Source organism: Oncorhynchus mykiss, chromosome 9 (assembly GCF_057628025.1).
Source record: "Oncorhynchus mykiss isolate SJ-2025 chromosome 9, ASM5762802v1, whole genome shotgun sequence".
NCBI lineage: Eukaryota > Metazoa > Chordata > Actinopteri > Salmoniformes > Salmonidae > Oncorhynchus > Oncorhynchus mykiss.
Window position 1 is genome coordinate 63,570,947 of NC_143030.1, and position 19,626 is coordinate 63,590,572.

General features: G+C 45.9%; 2 protein-coding genes across 2 annotated transcripts in view; one reads left to right on the forward strand and one right to left on the reverse strand.

Annotated features, from left to right (window-relative positions):
• LOC110532484 (uncharacterized) overlaps positions 1-19,626 on the reverse strand; it is a 59,413-nt gene that overhangs the window by 10,561 nt on the left and 29,226 nt on the right. The window lies entirely within an intron of this gene.
• The window catches only part of LOC110532488 (PDZ domain-containing protein 4), a 69,166-nt gene that overhangs the window by 8,342 nt on the left and 41,198 nt on the right, over positions 1-19,626 (forward strand). Inside the window, exons 2-3 of the mRNA XM_090184983.1 lie at positions 2,392-2,491; positions 7,090-8,785. The gene's annotated coding sequence lies outside the window, so the exon portion shown is untranslated. The remainder of the gene's footprint in view (positions 1-2,391; positions 2,492-7,089; positions 8,786-19,626) is intronic.

The window sequence follows — 19,626 nt, forward strand, 5'->3', positions numbered from 1 at the left end:
GCTAACCAAGGTGGCCAGGTGCACGGTGTTTCCTCCGGCGCATTGGTGCGGCTGGCTTCCGGGTTGGATGCGTGCTGTGTTAAGAAGCAGTGCGGCTTGGTTGGGTTGTGTATCGGAGGACGCATGACTTTCAACCTTCGTCTCTCCCGAGCCCGTACGGGAGTTGTAGCGATGAGACAAGATAGTAGCTACTACAACAATTGGATACCACGAAATTGGGGAGAAAAAGGGGTAAAATTTAAAAATAAAAAAAAAAATAAAAAAAGAAAGGCAGGGCAGGATAGATATAACTGTCTATAACAGTTTGGGTCTAGAGGGTAACCCCCTTTGAAGAGGGGGATGACCCCGGCAGCTTTCCAATCTTTAGGAATCTCAGACGATACGAAAGAGAGGTTGAACAGACTGGTAATAGGCGTTGCAACAATTGCGGCGGATAACTTTAGAAAGAGAGGGTCCAGATTGTCTAGCCCAGCTGATTTGTATGTGTCCAGGTTTTGCAGCTCTTTCAGAACATCTGCAATCTGGATTTGGGTGAAGGAGAAGCTGGGGAGGCTTGGGCAAGTAGCTGCGGGGGTGCAGAGCTGTTGGCCGGGGGTTGGGGTAGCCAGGAGGAAAGCATGGCCAGCCGTAGAAAAATGCTTATTGAAATTCTCGAGTATCGGTGATGAAAGTGTTACCTAGCCTCAGTGTAGTGGGCAGCTGGGAGGAGGTGCTCTTGTTCTCCATGGACTTTACAGTGTCCCAAAACTTTTTAGAGTTAGAGCTACATGATGCAAATTTCTGTTAAAAAAAGCTAGCAATGAGGCAGTGATTGCTGAGATCCTGATTGAAAACAGCAGAGGTGTATTTGGAGGGCAAGTTGGTCCGGATAATATCTATGAGGGTGCCCATGTTACGGATTTAGGGTTGTACCTGGTGGGTTCCTGGTGGGTTCCTTGATCGAGTGTGAGATCGAGGGCATCTAGCTTAGATTGTAGGACTGCAAGCATGTAAGCTGTAAGCATATCCCAGAATGAACTCTGAAGATAGATGGGGGGCAATCAATTCACATATGGTGTCCAGGGCACATCTGGGAAGTGAGGGGGGTCTATAACAGGCTGCAACAGTGAGAGACTTATGTCTGGAGAGATACATGTTTAAAATTTGAAGCTCGAACTGTTTGGGCATAGACCTGGAAAGTATGACAGAACTTTGCAAGCTATCTCTGCAGTAGATTGCATCTCCTCCTCATTTGGCAGTTCTATCTTGACTGAAAATATTATAGTTGGGGAGGGAAATCTCAGAATTTTTGGTGGCCTTTGTAAGCCAGGATTCAGACATGGCAAGGACATCAGGGTTGGCGGAGTGTGCTAAAGCAGTGAGTATAACAAACTTAGGGAGGTGGCTTCTGATGTTAACATGCATGAAACCAAGGCTTTTTCGATTACAGAAGTCAACAAATGAGAGTGCCTGGGGACACGCAGGACCTGGGTTAACCTGGGTTAACCTCCACGTCACCTGAGGAACAGTAGGAGTAGGGTGAGGGTACGGCTAAAGGCTATCAAAACTGGCCGTCTAGTGCGTTGGGGACAGAGAATAAAATGAGCAGATTTCTGGGCATGGTAGAATAGATTCAGGGCATAATGTACAGACAGGGGTATGGTGGGGTGCGGTGTGTGTGAAGGGAGTCCATGCACTCATGGCTCTGCATAATACTATACGTTTCTTCGAATTTGTTTTGGACATGGGGATTGTGAAAAGACCCCTGGTGGCATGTCTGGTGGGGTAAGTGTGTGTCAGTGCTATATGTAAGTTGACTATGCAAACAATTTGGAATTTCCAAGACATTAATGTTTCTTATAAAAACAAGAATTGATGCTGTCAAGACAGACTCATATGCATAATATTAATAGTAGCCCTCTTACGATGAAGAACAAGATGTGCTGCTCTGTTCTGGGCCAGCTGCAGCTTAGCTAAGTCTTTCTTTGCAGCACTTGACCATATGACTGGACAGTAATCAAGATAAGTTCAAACTTGTATAAAGATGCAAGGCGAGACCCAGATGCAGACCATGGGAGGCAGATGGTTTGAGTCTTGATATTTGTTAAACAATCCAAAAGGAGTAGGCAAGAGAATGGTCGTGAACAGGCAAAAGGTCAAAACCAGTCCAGGAGGTACAGAGTGGCAGGCAGGCAGTATTTCCCTTCTCTCTTGTGCTTTACGGTTAATTTCATCAACCTTACTCTTTCCAGTCAATGACCGAAAGGACCCCAATTTATATAACACCTCTACCTATGAGCCATCAATGACCTTTGTGCTTATTCTCCCATTGCCTGTCTGCCATCCAGTCTAGAGGTGTTGTTACCTCGTTGTTATGTTAAAGTATGTTGACAGGCTGTTGTGTTTACACAGGCAGTCCCACACAGCCCACAGGCTCAGCCTCAGCCATGTCTGCCCCGCCAGGAGAGACTGAGCGGTCTGCCACGCCATCAGTCAGCCATGTGCTGAAGGGGTGAGCCACTACAATGCAATTACACATTAATTTCACCCAGGCAAGGCAGGCAGTCTTCCCCCCCCCCCTCCATCACTCTCCTCCATCTCCCTCCCTACCTCCTTCTCAGGCACCCCTGTCTTCCTCCACTGCACACAGAAATCCTCTCCATTTCCTCTCTCTTTCTGCCTCCTCATCCCCTTCCCCTCTGCTCCCTCATCTCTCATTTTCCCTCTTGATTTCTTGTTACCCTCTCCCCTGTCAACTGTAGGTTCAGAGAAATCCACTTAATGCAGCATAAAGGCCAACAGTGGAAAGGAGAGGTAGAGCATGAAAGAGGAATAGAGAAGATATCAAAGGGGAGGGGAGCAATAGAAAGAAAGTCACCTGAATAAACATGAACTGCAGAGGAGGAAAGACTTGGAGAGGAACGCGCGAGGAAGAGGAGGGCTTTGATATTGCCGAGCTTTCTGGGGTCCCCTGAATGAGGAATGAAGGGTTGTATTTGGCGCATGTGACGAATAACATTTGATTTGATTTGCTTTGAAGCAGAGGCTGGCGCTAATGATATATTGATCTGACACAGCCTGGGGTCACACAACTCTCACTGCGGGACTGGCTGAGAGAGAGAAAGACAGATGTTTATTTTCCCTTTTGTACTTGAACTATTTGCACATAATGGACATTTGAAATGTGTGTAATGTTTACTGAATAATTGGTTTATTTTTATTGTTTATTTCACTTTTGTTTATTATCTATTTCACCTGCTTTGGCAATGTAAACATTTCCCATTCTAATAAAGCCTTTAAATTGAATTGAATTGAATTGAGAGAAAGAGAGAGACAGAGAAGTAAAGCTATCTTTAAGAAAAACAGAATGTGTAATTTAGCCTATTAAACAAACAAAAAAACGATGTTTCAAGTGAAAAATAGGCAGGTCTGATGCCGAAAAATGAAGTCAAATTCTTGCCTTCTTCACCCATATTTTATTTTTGTACCGCTACATGGCAACAAAGTAATGAACTACTGAAAACACTACCTAGATTTAAATTGAGTTCAACTCCCACCAAGCTACTGCTAAATGTAGTTCAATTACTATTTGAAATACATGTTCACTACTCCCCAATACTACAATTGACATCCCATCATGCTTAGGGTCATGTATAAAAATGCCCAGGTGTCTGTTATTTTGCTTACCATGGCTAGTAGAAGAGATCTGTAACTTTGAGGCCTTTTGCCTTTTGGTAGGTTATCATTGTAAATAAGAATTTGTTCTTAACTGACTTGCCTAAACAAATTAAAAAACACCCATTGGGTTGTTAACAGCCTGCTGTTTGACTGAGAGCTGAACTACTCTGGTGTTCTGTTGTCATGCTATCAAGCGCTCCAGCTCTTATTCTACACTAACAATCTGTACTAATATTATGGACCCTCAGTATGACAGCTACTCAGTCTCCACCCCCACCATGTATTTGGCTCAAGCTAATAGTAGAGCCTGTCAAATAACAATGACATTTTGTCTGAGGCATGGTGTAGGCCTATACTGCAGTGAATGAAAATTAGTCAATTTATGTTGCAGTGAATTGAAATGAGTTCAGAGTCCAGGTCTGTGTTCAGTATCATTAATATCAGAGCAACTCCCTGCAAGAGCTGGAGATCAGGCGTTTAGGAGGAGGAGAGTGTCTGGGGAGCACATTAAGGTGAGATCACTGTAAAGGGAGAGAGGGTGGGGGAGAGGGGATTAATGGTATTTTCTCAAGGTTCCCTCTTCATGTGTCGAGGTGTGTGTGTGTGTGTGTGTGTGTGTGTGTGTGTGTGTGTGTGTGTGTGTGTGTGTGTGTGTGTGTGTGTGTGTGTGTGTGTGTGTGTGTGTGTGTGTGTGTGTGTGTGTGTGTGTGTGTGTGTGTGTGTGTGTGTGTGTGTGTGTGTGAGAGAGAGAGAGAGAGAACAGCAAATGTATTCACCAGCAGAGGTGTTGCCATCAGAGTATTGATTCTGGAACCCTTCGCTGAAATATAAATGAAACAAACAGATTGGAAAATACATCAGTCTACAGAGGCGATGAAGAGATAGACTCTTTAAGAGAAGATGTCATCGGAGTTCCTGAAGTCTTAGACGTGTTTATACACTTAGATGAGTCTGGGGTCACAAGTTTTTAGTATTCATCTAGGTCTCCCTTGGAAATCGAATGAGCTATTCATTTAAATAGTAGCTGTAGTTCATTTCATAAAATGATCCCCTCCTATCCTCCAATTGTGTCCATAGAACCTGATGTGGTCGTACCTGTGGCTGTTTCTTAGGGTCTATGTGGTTCCGGATACTGTGAACAGGGGTCAGAGTAGGGATTAATCCAAGCATAGGAGTTAAAGATTCTTGCATAGTGTGGTCCCTCTAAGCACTTCCTTTCATTAGTCATTTCTCTCTAATCTCTCATCCTTTTGCCTGCTACTAGTAATCTCTATCCCCACCGGAAGGAGAACTCTAAAGCTGCCACCTCCTTACTTTCCACTTTTCACTTTTCTCTCTCTGTCTCATTGTTTTTTCATGCTGTGCAGTCTTTGCCCTCCACAAACATTATCTCACCCCGTTACTTCAGTCTCTCCCAGCTCCTGTCCACTCACCTCTCTTCCCCTCTCTCATGGTCTCACTCTCCGCCCTCTCAATTCCCCTCTCTCATGGTCTCACTCCCTGCCCTCTCAATTCCCCTCTCTCATGGTCTCTCCGCCCTCTCAATTCCTCTCTCTCATGGTCTCGCTCTCCGCCCTCTCAATTCCCCTCTCTCATGGTCTCACTCTCTGCCCTCTCAATTCCCCTCTCTCATGGTCTCTCCGCCCTCTCAATTCCCCTCTCTCATGGTCTCACTCTCCGCCCTCTCAATTCCCCTCTCTCATGGTCTCACTCTCTGCCCTCTCAATTCCCCTCTCTCATGGTCTCACTCTCCGCCCTCTCAATTCCCCTCTCTCATGGTCTCACTCTCTGCTCTCTCAATTCCCCTCTCTCATGGTCTCACTCTCCGCCCTATATAATTCCCCTCTCTCATGGTCTCACTCTCTGCCCTCTCAATTCCCCTCTCTCATGGTCTCACTCTCCGCCCTCTCAATTCCCCTCTCTCATGGTCTCACTCTCTGCCCTCTCAATTCCCCTCTCTCATGGTCTCACTCTCCGCCCTCTCAATTCCCCTCTCTCATGGTCTCACTCTCCGCCCTCTCAATTTCCCTCTCTCATGGTCTCACTCTCCGCCCTCTCAATTCCCCTCTCTCATGGTCTCACTCTCTGCTCTCTCAATTCCCCTCTCTCATGGTCTCACTCTCCGCCCTCTCAATTTCCCTCTCTCATGGTCTCACTCTCCGCCCTCTCAATTCCCCTCTCTCATGGTCTCACTCTCTGCTCTCTCAATTCCCCTCTCTCATGGTCTCACTCTCCGCCCTATATAATTCCCCTCTCTCATGGTCTCACTCTCCGCCCTCTCAATTCCCCTCTCTCATGCTCACTCTCCGCCCTCTCAATTCCCCTCTCTCATGGTCTCACTCTCTGCCCTCTCAATTCCCCTCTCTCATGGTCTCACTCTCCGCCCTCTCAATTCCCACTCATAACTTCTCACAGTTCTTCTTCCTCTTTCTTTTCCACTTTCCTTCGCTCTCTATGCTAAGATGCCACCAGCAGTGTTCACAGCTGGGTTCTAATTTAAGGAAATGTGGTCATATGTACTACATATTGGATATCACTCATTTAAGAACTCTGAAAAACATATTTCTCTCACCCCTCTCTCTCTCTCTCTCTCTCTTTCTTTATCTCCCTCTTTCTATCTCTCTGGCAGAATCTTGATACAATCAAAAAAGGCCAGTTTATCCCTTTTCCCTCATTTCCCCTGTCGACCCCCCCCCCCCCCCCCCACACACCTCCTCCCTCCAGAATCCTGTAACCACGTTACATCTGTTGTGACACAATTATTAAAATGAGATGGGAATAGGGGACTGGGAAGAGTAGTGATAAACAAGGAATGGAGAATAGTGATGGATTGGCAGTAGGGAATAGTCTCCCCCTTCTGTTTTGTCTCTCAGACTAATTCAGTTGGCTTGATGGGCATGCAAAGCTATTAAGTGGAGCAGAAACATTTACATGACCCAAACAACAGCCTCTTCATTTTGCAGTGATACACATGAATAATCCAATTTCTCTCTGTCTGATGCCACTCTACTGTGCTCTCTCTCACACACTATCTCTACAGTATCATCTGTCCTCTCCTCCTCTATATCAACAGTGTGACTCTGAAATGAGATCACTATCTCTGTTTCAGGGAAGTAACTGTTCTTAGAACTTTGCTAGGCCCTCTTAGAAATGAATGACATTGTAAAGACTATAACCATTGAACTGAATCGGATTGAATAACTTAGCATTTTTGCACTGCTCTCATACGGAAACATTTTTTGAAAATGTGTTCCTTGTCTGGCATGAATATATAACATTGTCCTCTTTCCCCACTTCCCATATTTACTGACTGACTGGGGCTTTGCCCTGATCTTCTCTCTTAAACTATTAATCAATAATAGATCCTATTTCCCTAGACAATTAATTACTGTGAATCCTCCCATCTTCTGACCAAAGCTTCCTCTATTCAAGGTGGATTAAACCAACGTACTCTGGACCCATCTAAGAGGTAGATTTCCTCTCCTTGCACTTCACCATTCATCTTGAGTCGCTCACTTCATCATTCCTCTTTTTCTCTCTCTCTGTCTTTCTCTCTATCTAGGCGGCAGGTAGCCTAGAGGTTAGAGTTTTGGGCCAGTAACCGAAAGGTTGCTGGATTGAATCCCTGAGCTGACAAGGTAAAAATCTGTCGTTCTGGCCCTGAACAAGGCAGTTAACCCACTGTTCCCCGGGTGCCGAAGACATGGATGGTGATTATGGCAGCCCCCTGCACCTCTCTGATTCAGAGGGGTTGGGTTAAATGCGGAAGACACGTTTCTGCGGAAGATGCATTCCGTTGTCAGTTTAGGTATTGTCATGCCCTGATCTGTTTCAGCTGTCCTTGTGATTGTCTCCATCCCCTCCAGGTGACGCTTATTCTCCCCAGTGAATTTATCCCTGTGTTTCCTGTCTCTCTGTGCCAGTTGGTCTTGTATGTTAGTCAAGTGAACCATCGTGTTTTTCCCCGTACCCCTTTTGCTATTCTCTTTTTGATAGTCCTCCCGGTTTTGACCCCTGCCTGACTCTGGACTACTTTTCCACCTGCTTGATCATCCTGCCTGGCCTGACCTTGATTCTGCCTGCCCTTCGGTACCTTTTGGACTCTAAAATGGTTTTGACCCTTTAGCCTGCCCACGACCATTCTCTTGCCTTCCCCTATTGGATTCATAAATATTGTAAGACTCCAACCATCTGCCTCCTGTGTCTGCATCTGGGTCTCATCTTGTGTCATGACAGTATTAACTGGCCATGACAGACCCAGCAGACTTGGACCAGCTTTGCCACACTGTCTACCTACAGGGAGCCACCATTAGGAGACATGAGGAGTTGTTACAGGACCTTTTGGAAGGGCTCAGTTCCTTGACAGAACACCACAACCATGGGTTAAAGGCTATTATGGAGCAAATCAGGGAGTTAGCTCAGAGGCTGCCTGCCACCTCTGAAAAACCTCAATCACCTAGTAATTTCTTCCCTATCTGTGGTGAGTTTGTACAGCCTATCCCGACTTCCGTGAACCCCGCTTATCTCCTCCAGAGCTATATTCGGGACATCCTGGTACCTGCTGGGGTTTTCTTTCTCAGTGCTCGCTTATTTTTGAGCAACAGCCATCTTTGTTTTCCGTCAGACCGATCGAAGATAGGGTATATAATTACGCTAATGTTGGGAAGGGCGCTCTCCTGGGCTACGGCAGTTTGGGAACAACAACCTGCCATTTGAAGTCATTTGGAGAAATTCAAGGCAGAGGTGAGAAGTTTTTGAGTCTCCGGTATCCAGGAGAAAGGCAGCCAGCAAACTGCTTGACTTAAGTCAAAACTCCTGTAGTGTGGCAGACTACGCGGTGGACTTTAGCACGTTGGCTGCCGAGAGTGCCTGGAATCCGGAGTCTCTTTTCAATACTTTTCTGCACAGATTATCTGAGGTAAAAGATGGGCTAACTGCTCGGGAACTGCCTTAACCATTGAAATGGATGGACGCCTAAGGGAACGCAAGAGTGAGAGGAGGTCAGGTCTCGGGTACACTCGTGCACCCGATATGGCACGTTCACCTCCTATGGAGTCCGGAAGTTTCCGAAGGCAGCTCTTCCGACAGGAGTTGAAGCCACCTGAGCTCTCTCGTGAATCTACGACGGGTGAGTTGGTGTTATGGGATTTATTTGAATAATGACTAAATTATGTAGACATTTAACGTAGAACTATAACTAAACAGAATACTACCCTGTCACTGTATGATTGTATGAATCTTATTATAATCATAACACTGAATATAATGAGTGTAGTTTTAGTCAAGAATTAGAACAAGGACTTTCTGTTCCTTGTTAGAAACGAATGGAGCTATCGTCAGACCGGCTGGAATACTGTGTTCCTTACAGGACATTCTGTCCCAACCCAGGGAGGGGAGAGACCTTGGGCTTGAGGTAGATTGTTTAACAGGTGGCCGACAATGTGAGAAGGCTTGTGAACTATATTGCCATTGTATCTAAGAGGAGGAGGGACATTTATGACGAAATGTGAGGTATATAAACTAATGTACATGGTATTATGAGCAGAGCTCTCGAGAATAAACACTATTGGTTAATGTTAATGACTGGTCTATGCAGCCTACTCAATCACTTTTTATAGCTACTGTTTACAGGCCTCCTGGGCCATATACAGCGTTCCTCACTGAGTTCCCTGAATTCCTATCGGACCTTGTAGTCATAGCGGATAATATTCTAATCTTTGGTGACTTTAATATTCACATGGAAAAGTCCACAGACCCACTCCAAAAGGCTTTCGGAGCCATCATCGACTCAGTGGGTTTTGTCCAACATGTCTCTGGACCCACTCACTGTCACAGTCATACGCTGGACCTAGTTTTGTCCCATGGAATAAATGTTGTGGATCTTAATGTTTTTCCTCATAATCCTGGACTATCGGACCACCATTTTATTACGTTTGCAATTGCAACAAATAATCTGCTCAGACCCCAACCAAGGATCATCAAAAGTCGTGCTATAAATTCACAGACAACACAAAGATTCCTTGATGTCCTTCCAGACTCCTTCTGCCTACCCAAGGACGCCAGAGGACAAAAATCAGTTAACCACCTAACTGAGGAACTCAACTTAACCTTGCGCAATACCCTAGATGCAGTTGCACCCCTAAAAACTAAAAACATTTCTCATAAGAAACTAGCTCCCTGGTACACAGAAAATACCCGAGCTCTGAAGCAAGCTTCCAGAAAATTGGAACGGAAATGGCGCCACACCAAACTGGAAGTCTTCCGACTAGCTTGGAAAGACAGTACTGTGCAGTACCGAAGAGCCCTTACTGCTGCTCGATCATCCTATTTTTCTAACTTAATTGAGGAAAATAAGAACAATCCGAAATTCCTTTTTGATACTGTCGCAAAGCTAACTAAAAAGCAGCATTCCCCAAGAGAGGATGACTTTCACTTTAGCAGTGATAAATTCATGAACTTCTTTGAGGAAAAGATTATGATTATTAGAAAGCAAATTACGGACTCTTCCTTAAATCTGCGTATTCCTTCAAAGCTCAGTTGTCCTGAGTCTGCACAACTCTGCCAGGACCTAGGATCAAGAGAGACACTCAAGTGTTTTAGTACTATATCTCTTGACACAATGATGAAAATAATCATGGCCTCTAAACCTTCAAGCTGCATACTGGACCCTATTCCAACTAAACTACTGAAAGAGCTGCTTCCTGTGCTTGGCCCTACTATGTTGAACATAATAAACGGCTCTCTATCCACCGGATGTGTACCAAACTCATTAAAAGTGGCAGTAATAAAGCCTCTCTTGAAAAAGCCAAACCTTGACCCAGAAAATATAAAAAACTATCGGCCTATATCGAATCTTCCATTCCTCTCAAAAATTTTAGAAAAGGCTGTTGCGCAACAACTCACTGCCTTCCTGAAGACAAACAATGTATACGAAATGCTTCAGTCTGGTTTTAGACCCCATCATAGCACTGAGACGGCACTTGTGAAGGTGGTAAATGACATTTTAATGGCATCGGACCGAGGCTCTGCATCTGTCCTCGTGCTCCTAGACCTTAGTGCTGCTTTTGATACCATCGATCACCACATTCTTTTGGAGAGATTGGAAACCCAAATTGGTCTACACGGACAAGTTCTGGCCTGGTTTAGATCTTATCTGTCGGAAAGATATCAGTTTGTCTCTGTCAATGGTCTGTCCTCCGACAAATCAACTGTAAATTTCGGTGTTCCTCAAGGTTCCGTTTTAGGACCACTTTTGTTTTCACTATATATTTTACCTCTTGGGGATGTTATTCGAAAACATAATGTTAACTTTCACTGCTATGCAGATGACACACAGCTGTACATTTCAATTAAACATGGTGAAGCCCCAAAATTGCCCTTGCTAGAAGAATGTGTTTCAGACATAAGGAAGTGGATGGCTGCAAACTTTCTACTTTTAAACTCGGACAAAACAGAGATGCTTGTTCTAGGTCCCAAGAAACAAAGAGATCTTCTGTTGAATCTGACAATTAATCTTAATGGTTGTACAGTCGTCTCAAATAAAACTGTGAAGGACCTCGGCGTTACTCTGGACCCTGATCTCTCTTTTGAAGAACATATCAAGACCATTTCAAGGACAGCTTTTTTCCATCTACGAAACATTGCAAAAATCAGGAACTTTCTGTCCAAAAATGATGCAGAAAAATTAATCCATGCTTTTGTCACTTCCAGGTTAGACTACTGCAATGCTCTACTTTCCGGCTACCCGGATAAAGCACTAAATAAACTTCAGTTAGTGCTAAATACGGCTGCTAGAATCCTGACTAGAACCAAAAAATTTGATCATATTACTCCAGTGCTAGCCTCTCTACACTGGCTTCCTGTCAAAGCAAGGGCTGATTTCAAGGTTTTACTGCTAACCTACAAAGCATTACATGGGCTTGCTCCTATCTATCTCTCTGATTTGGTCCTGCCGTACATACCTACACGTACGCTACGGTCACAAGACGCAGGCCTCCTAATTGTCCCTAGAATTTTTAAGCAAACAGCTGGAGGCAGGGCTTTCTCCTATAGAGCTCCATTTTTATGGAACGGTCTGCCTACCCATGTCAGAGACGCAAACTCGGTCTCAACCTTTAAGTCTCTACTGAAGACTCATCTCTTCAGTGGGTCATATGATTGAGTGTAGTCTGGCCCAGGAGTGGGAGGTTGAACGGAAAGGCTCTGGAGCAACGAACCACCCTTGCTGTCTCTGCCTGGCCGGTTCCCCTCTTTCCACTGGGATTCTCTGCCTCTAACCCTATTACAGGGGCTGAGTCACTGGCTTTACTGGGGCTCTCTCATGCCGTCCCTGGAGGAGGTGCGTCACCTGAGTGGGTTGAGTCACTGATGTGGTCATCCTGTCTGGGTTGGCGCTCCCCCCCCCCCCTTAAGTTGTGCCGTGGCGGAGGTCTTTGTGGGCTATACTCAGCCTTGTCTCAGGATGGTAAGTTGGTGGTTGAAGATATCCCTCTAGTGGTGTGGGGGCTGTGCTTTGGCAAGTGGGTGGGGTTATATCCTTCCTGTTTGGCCCTGTCCGGGGGTGTCCTCGGAGTGGGCCACAGTGTCTCCTGACCCCTCCTGTCTCAGCCTCCAGTATTTATGCTGCAGTAGTTTATGTGTCGGGGGGCTAGGGTCAGTTTGTTATATCTGGAGTACTTCTCCTGTCCTATTCGGTGTCCTGTGTGAATCTAAGTGTGCGTTCTCTAATTCTCTCCTTCTCTCTTTCTCTCTCTCGGAGGACCTGAGCCCTAGGACCATGCCCCAGGACTACCTGACATGATGACTCCTTGCTGTCCCCAGTCCACCTGGCTGTGCTGCTGCTCCAGTTTCAACTGTTCTGCCTTATTATTATTCGACCATGCTGATCATTTATGAACATTTGAACATCTTGGCCATGTTCTGTTATAATCTCCACCCGGCACAGCCAGAAGAGGACTGGCCATCCCACATATGCTCTCTCTAATTCTCTCTTTCTTTCTCTCTCTCGGAGGACCTGAGCCCTAGGACCATGCCCCAGGACTACCTGACATGATGACTCCTTGCTGTCCCCAGTCCACCTGACTGTGCTGCTGCTCCAGTTTCAACTATTCTGCCTTATTATTATTCGACCATGCTGGTCATTTATGAACATTTGAACATCTTGACCATGTTTTGTTATAATCTCCACCCGGCACAGCCAGAAGAGGACTGGCCACCCCACATAGCCTGGTTCCTCTCTAGGTTTCTTCCTAGGTTTTGGCCTTTCTAGGGAGTTTTTCCTAGCCACCGTGCTTCTTCACCTGCATTGCTTGCTGTTTGGGGTTTTAGGCTGGGTTTCTGTACAGCACTTTGAGATATCAGCTGATGTACGAAGGGCTATATAAAATAAATTTGATTTGATTTGATTTGATTTGGTCTCTGTCTATTTTATGTAAATAAGAACCTTACAAATTCTTATAAACAGAGTGTTTTAATTGAATTGGTTAATGAACACAAAGGAACTAAATTCCTCTAACAGTTGGATACTCCTGAGCCTATGCAGTTGGGAAGAACTAGGCTATCAGTTTGGGAGCGCTCACGGAGGATGAATAATAACTGTTGTCTGTACTGTGGAGGGGCAGGACATTTTATAGCTAGCTACCTGCCCTATTAGGAAACCCTTGTCACTAGTGGGTGCTGTGGGGAAGCCTCTCCGAGTGCTCATTGACTCTGGGGCTGATGAGTTTTATGGATGCCACTATTTCTTCGGAGCTTGGTATTCCCACTCAGCCTCTCTCTGTCCCCATGGATGCTAGGGCACTGGGCGGCCGCTCTATAGGGGAAGTCACCCATAGTACTGTGCCTGTTCAATTACGGGTTTTGGGTACCCACATACAGTTCCTCCTCATTGCATCCCCCCATGTTCCGGTTATTTGGGGATTTTCCAGGCTCCAAAAGCACAATCCTGTGATTGACTGGACCACAAGCTCCATCCTGGGTTGGAGCCCATTTTGCCATTCCCACTGCCTTAAAGCAGCACAGCCTAGTCATCTTCCTCAGGAGGTTAGCAAGACTGTGGATGTCTCTGCTATCCCCACGGAGTACCATGACCTCCTGGAAGTGTTTAGCAAGGCACGTGCTACTTACCTTCCCCCGCACCGTCCTTATGATTGTGCCATTGATCTCCTCCTAGGCACTACACCACCTCTGGGTCGGTTGTACTGTCTGTCCGGACCAGAGGCCATTGCTATGAAGGAGTACATAGAAGAATCTCTGGCTCCTGCACCATCCGTCTGCATCTCCTGTTGGCGCAGGATTTTTCTTTGTGGAGAAGAAGGACAAGATCCTGGCCCGTGCATTGACTACCGGGGACTTAACGATATCACTGTCAAAAATTGTTACCCCCTACCTCTCATCTCCTCTGCGTTTGAACCTTTCCAGGGGGCTACCATGTTTTCCAAGTTGAACCCTCGGAATGCCTACCACCTGATTCGGATACGCGAGGGGGATGAGTGGAAGACAGCCTTCAACACAGCCAGTGGACATTATGAGTACCAGGTCTTGCCATTTGGACTCACCAACGCCAATGTCTTCCAAGCTTTGGTCAATGATGTGCTTTGAGACATGCTAAACCGGTTTGTGTTCATCTACCTGGACTACATCCTGTTTTTTTCCCGATCTTCACAAGAACATGTACTCCATGTCAGACAGGTCCTTCAGCACCTCCTGGAGAACCAATTGTTTGCTGAGAAGTGTGAGTTTCACCGCTCTTCTATCTCCTTTCTGGGATATTTCATTGCTGAGGGCAATGTTCAGATGGATCCTGGAAAGGTGAAAGCAGTGGTGGATTGGCCTCAACCAACGTCCAGGGTGCAGTTGCAACTGTTTCTTGGTTTTGCAAACTTCTACCGCAGTTTCATTCAGGATTACAGCACTCTGGCAGGCCCCCTCTCAGCACTCACCTCCCCCAAGGTACCGTTCAAATGGTTTCCAGCTGTCAACAAAGCCTTTATGGACCTGAAGCATCGGTTCACTACAGCACCCATCCAGACCCCTCAAGTCAATTTGTGGTGGAAGTGGATGCTTCGGATGTTAGAGTAGGGGACATCCTGTCTCAGCGATCTTCCCAGGACCAGAAGCTTCATCCCTGTGCCTTCCTGTCCCATCGTCTCAATCCTGCTGAAAAGAACTATGATGTTGGCAACCGAGAACTCCTGGCGGTGAAGATGGCGTTGGATGAGTGGAGGCACTGGCTGGAAGGAGCAGAACAGCCATTCCTGGTCTGGACTGACCATAAAAACCTGGAAATATCTCTGTTCAGCCAAGCGCCTCATCTCAAGGCATGCCCAGTGAGTCCTCCTGTTTACCAGATTCAACTTTACCATTTCCTACTGTCCAGGGTCTAAATATGTAAAGCCTGATGCTCTCTCCCACCTATACAGTTCCTCTGCCTCACCCTTGACTTCCGACACCATTCTCCCTACCTCATGCCTTGCTGCCACTGTGGATTGGGGTATTGAGAACCTGGTTCGCAAGGCGCAACGCTCCCAGCCTGGACCTGAAAGGGGCCCAGCAAACTGTCTGTTTGTCCCAAACCCAATCCAGCCCCGGGTCCTGGAATGGGCTCATTCCTCCAGGCTGACCTGTCATGCAGGGTCCCGTCGTACACTAGCCTTCCTTCGTCAATATTTCTGGTGGCCCACAATGGTCCCTGACGTCTCTGCCTTCGTCCCCGCATGCACTGTGTGTGCTCAAAATAAGACTCCGTGGCAAGCTCCTTCTGGCCTCCTGCAGCGACTACCGGTTCCTCATCGTCCCTGGTCTCATATATCTCTGGACTTTGTCACTGGGCTCCCTCCGTCGTCTGATGGCAACACTTTCATTCTGACGGTAGTCGACCGGTTCTCCAAGGCCGCCCATTTCATCCCTCTCCCCAACCTACCTTCTGCCAAGGAGACGGCCCAGTTTATGGTGCAGCATGTCTTCTGGATCCATGGACTCCCGGTAGACATGGTCTCCAATCGGGGGCCTCAGTTCTTTTCTCAGTTCTGGAAGGCATTCTGCACCCTTATTGGGTTGTCGGCCAGCCTGTCATCTGTATTCCATCCCCAAACCAATGGTCAGTCGGAGCGAGCCAACCAAGACCTGTAAACCACCCTGAGGTGCCTGGTCTCAACTAATCCCACTACCTGGAGCTGACAGCTGGTCTGAGTGGAGTATGAACGGAACACCCTTGCCTGTTCGGCCACGGGACTCTCTCCATTTGAGAGTTCTTTGGGGTATCAACCTCCACTCTTCCCGAAACAAGAGGTCACCATACCCTCGGCCCAGATGTTTGTCCGCCGCTGTCGACGTACCTGGAGAAGAGCTTGGGCAGCACTTCTCAAGACCAACTCCAGGTGTCGTCGACAAGCGGACTGTCGCCGGACAGCCCTGATCTATTTCACCTGTCCTTGTGATTGCCTCCAACCCCTCCAGTTGTCGCGTATTCTCCCCAGTGTTTTTATCCCTGTTTCCGGTCTCTCTGTGCCAGTTCATCTTGTATGTTAGTCAAGTCAACCAGGACCTTGTGAAGATGCTGGAGGAAACAGGTACAAAAGTATCTATATTCTTCACGATCGTCGTCGTAATCATACTCAGACCAAAGCGCAGCGTGGAATCGGTTCGACATCTTTTTATTTTAAGGAGAACTGAACAACAAAACAATAAAGCATAAACGATACGTGACGTTCTGTAGAGCTCACAGGCATCAACACAAAAACAAGATCCCACAAAAACCCAGTGGGAAAAGGCTGCCTAAATATGATCCCCAATCAGAGACAACAATAGACAGCTGCCTCTGATTGGGAACCATTCCAGGCCAACATAGAAATACAAAAACTAGAGTACCCACCCTAGTCACACCTCGACCGAACCAAATTAGAAAATATAAGGCTCTCTAAGGTCAGGGCATGACAATATCCACAGTAAAACGAGTCCTATATCGACATAACCTGAAAGGCCGCTCAGCAAGGAAGAAGTCACTGCTCCAAAACCGCCATAAAAAAAGCCAGACTACGGTTTGCAACTGCACATGGGGACAAAGATTGTACTTTTTTGTCCTCTGGTCTAATGAAACAAAAATAGAACTGTTTGGCCATAATGACCATTGTTATGTTTGGAGGTAAAGGGGGAGGCTTGCAAGCCGAAGAACACCATCCCAACCGTGAAGCACGGGTGTGGCAGCATCATGTTGTGGAGGGGCTTTGCTGCAGGAGGGACTGGTGCACTTCACAAAATAGATAGCATCGTGAGGGAAGAAAATTATGTGGATATATTGAAGCAACATCTCAAGACATTAGTCAGGAAGTTCAAGCTTGGTTGCAAATGGGTCTTTCATATGGACAATGACCCCAAGCATACTTCCAAAGTTGTGGCAAAATGGCTTAAGGACAACAAAGTCAAGGTATTGGAGTGGCCATCTCAAAGCCCTGACCTCAATCCTATAGAAAATTTGTGGGCAGAACTGAAAAAGCGTGTGCGAGCAAGGAGGCCTACAAACCTGACTCAGTTACACCAGCTCTGTCAGGAGGAATGGGCCAAAATTCTCCCAACTTATTGTGGGAAGCGTGTGGAAGGCTACCTGAAATGTTTGACCCAAGTTAAACAATTTAAAGACAATTCTACCAAATACCAATTGAGTGTATGTAAACTTCTGACCCACTGGGAATGTGATGAAAGAAATAAAAGCTGAAATAAATCATTCTCTCTACTATTATTCTGACATTTCACATTCTTAAAATAAAGTGGTGACCCTGAAACAGGGCATTTTACTAGGATTAAATGTCAGGAATTGTGAGAAACTGAGTTTAAATCTATTTGGCTAAGGTGTATGTAAACTTCCGACTTCAACTGTATATGCATTTCCCAATGTTAGCATTTGTGTTACATTACCTATTCAACGCTGAGACATCTGGTCTGTATGTACACACTATATTTGGTCTGTATATGTACACAAGTTCTGCATGTGCAAATTCAGAAATGGTTCCATTATAGTTGGTTCCATTATGTGCATATTTGCAGAGTGTAAGGCAAAATGCACAGCAATGTCAATGCACCACACTGAAATTGCACTGCACTGGAGGGCAATAGAAAGCAGACACACATACAGGACTGGTAAAGTGCTGACAGACATACAGATCCCAGAGGTAATTGTGACAAAATCTGGACATGGTACCAACAGACAAACTGTAGACATGCAGACTGAACAGAAACACAGTGTGAGCATCGCCAGAGCAGAGTAAGAACTGAAGTCATAAGATGAACCACAGACAGAAGTCAGAGCTGCAGAACAGACAAGGCCCCATTTTCTACATCTGCCCTTTAGATAGATGAAGAGGGGAAGGATAGTGAAATGGCAAACATTAATATTTAGGATAGACAAGAATGCACTGTGATGAAATAGATCCCTCTTTTTGTTCTGTCTTGCAGAATAGGCAGTTGATATTCTAGACAGTTTTTCTATGCTGGTATTTTGACATCTTTTGTCAAGATAGAGATCTTCAGCAGCCTCACGTTTTGGAGAGGGTGACGCATGAGGATAACCGAGTCTGACTGAGGTCTGAGTGTAAGTGTGTGTACGTTCAGTAAAATGTAGGGAGCTCTGCAGTTTACTCAGACACGCTGAACTGAACTGTCTGTAAGCATGTTGGGTCAGTCAGACAGACACAGACAGCGTGAAATCCTGTTTCAAACTGGCTCAGACAGACAGGGAGGGTCTATGGCTCCATTTACCAAATACATAGCCAGTCAATGAGTACATTTAATATGTGTGGTCTGTGTCGGACAAAGGTTTGTGATGGTATTTCAGTGTTATGGACAAATACATGCTTTGATTTATGCATTTTTATAAGAGTAAGCGCATTGAGGTGTGTGTGTATGTGTATGTGTATGTGTGTGTGTGTGTGTGTGTGTGTGTGTGTGTGTGTGTGTGTGTGTGTGTGTGTATGTGTATGTGTGTGTGTGTGTGTGTGTGTGTGTGTGTGTGTGTGTGTGTGTGTGTGTGTGCGTGCGTGCGTGCGTGCGTGCGTGTGTGTGTGTTAGATTAACACAGTGTCCTGAATATTGACAGGGCATTTATGTTGGTCAAATGACTCCCTCTGGTGAGAGAGAGGCAAAAAGAGAGAGAGGAAGACAGGAGAGAGGAAGACAGGAGAGAGGAAGACAGGGGAGAGGAAAACAGGAGAGAGGAAGACAGGGGAGAGGGAGACAGGGGAGAGGGAGACAGGGGAGAGGAAGACAGGGGAGAGGAAGACAGGAGAGAGGACGACAGGAGAGAGGAAGACAGGAGAGAGGAAGACAGGGGAGAGGAAGACAGGAGAGAGGACGACAGGGAGAGAGAAATAACGAAATAATGTAAAAAATATCATTTTTTAAATAGATGTTTGTAGGCTATAATTTTATTTTTAATATTTGTTCTTTCTTACAGTGTTCAGTTTACAGGGATTCCCTGATTTAATCCGCCCCGTCCCCTGGTCTGTGTCTCATAGCTCTACTTGGTTCTAAAACAATTGGCAGTGTGATTGTTGCAAATGTGCCGACAGAGCTGTGTTTAAAATTGAAATTAGACAATGAACAGTTCTAAAATGCAGCTTGATATTCAGAGAGGGAGAGCGGGTCAAGGGAAGTCAATGAAAATATATAACTTGAGGGAATACACAAGTATTGTGCAAACAAAACAGGTGCATATACACAGCATTTACACCTTTTTGTTATCCACATGATTGCAGCATTTACAGGTTTGTATTGTTTGCATTTTGAATGCCGTACTGCTGAAAGCCCTCCCTGTCTCCACCCCACCCCCTCTTTTTCTCCATCTCCCACTCTCTCCCACACAGTCATGTACTTCACATTCCTTGGCTGTGTTCCATCTTTAAATCCATCCCATCATACACCTGTTATCCAATTGTTCTGTCTCCCTCTCTTTTCCTTCTCATTTTCTTCCTTCTGTGT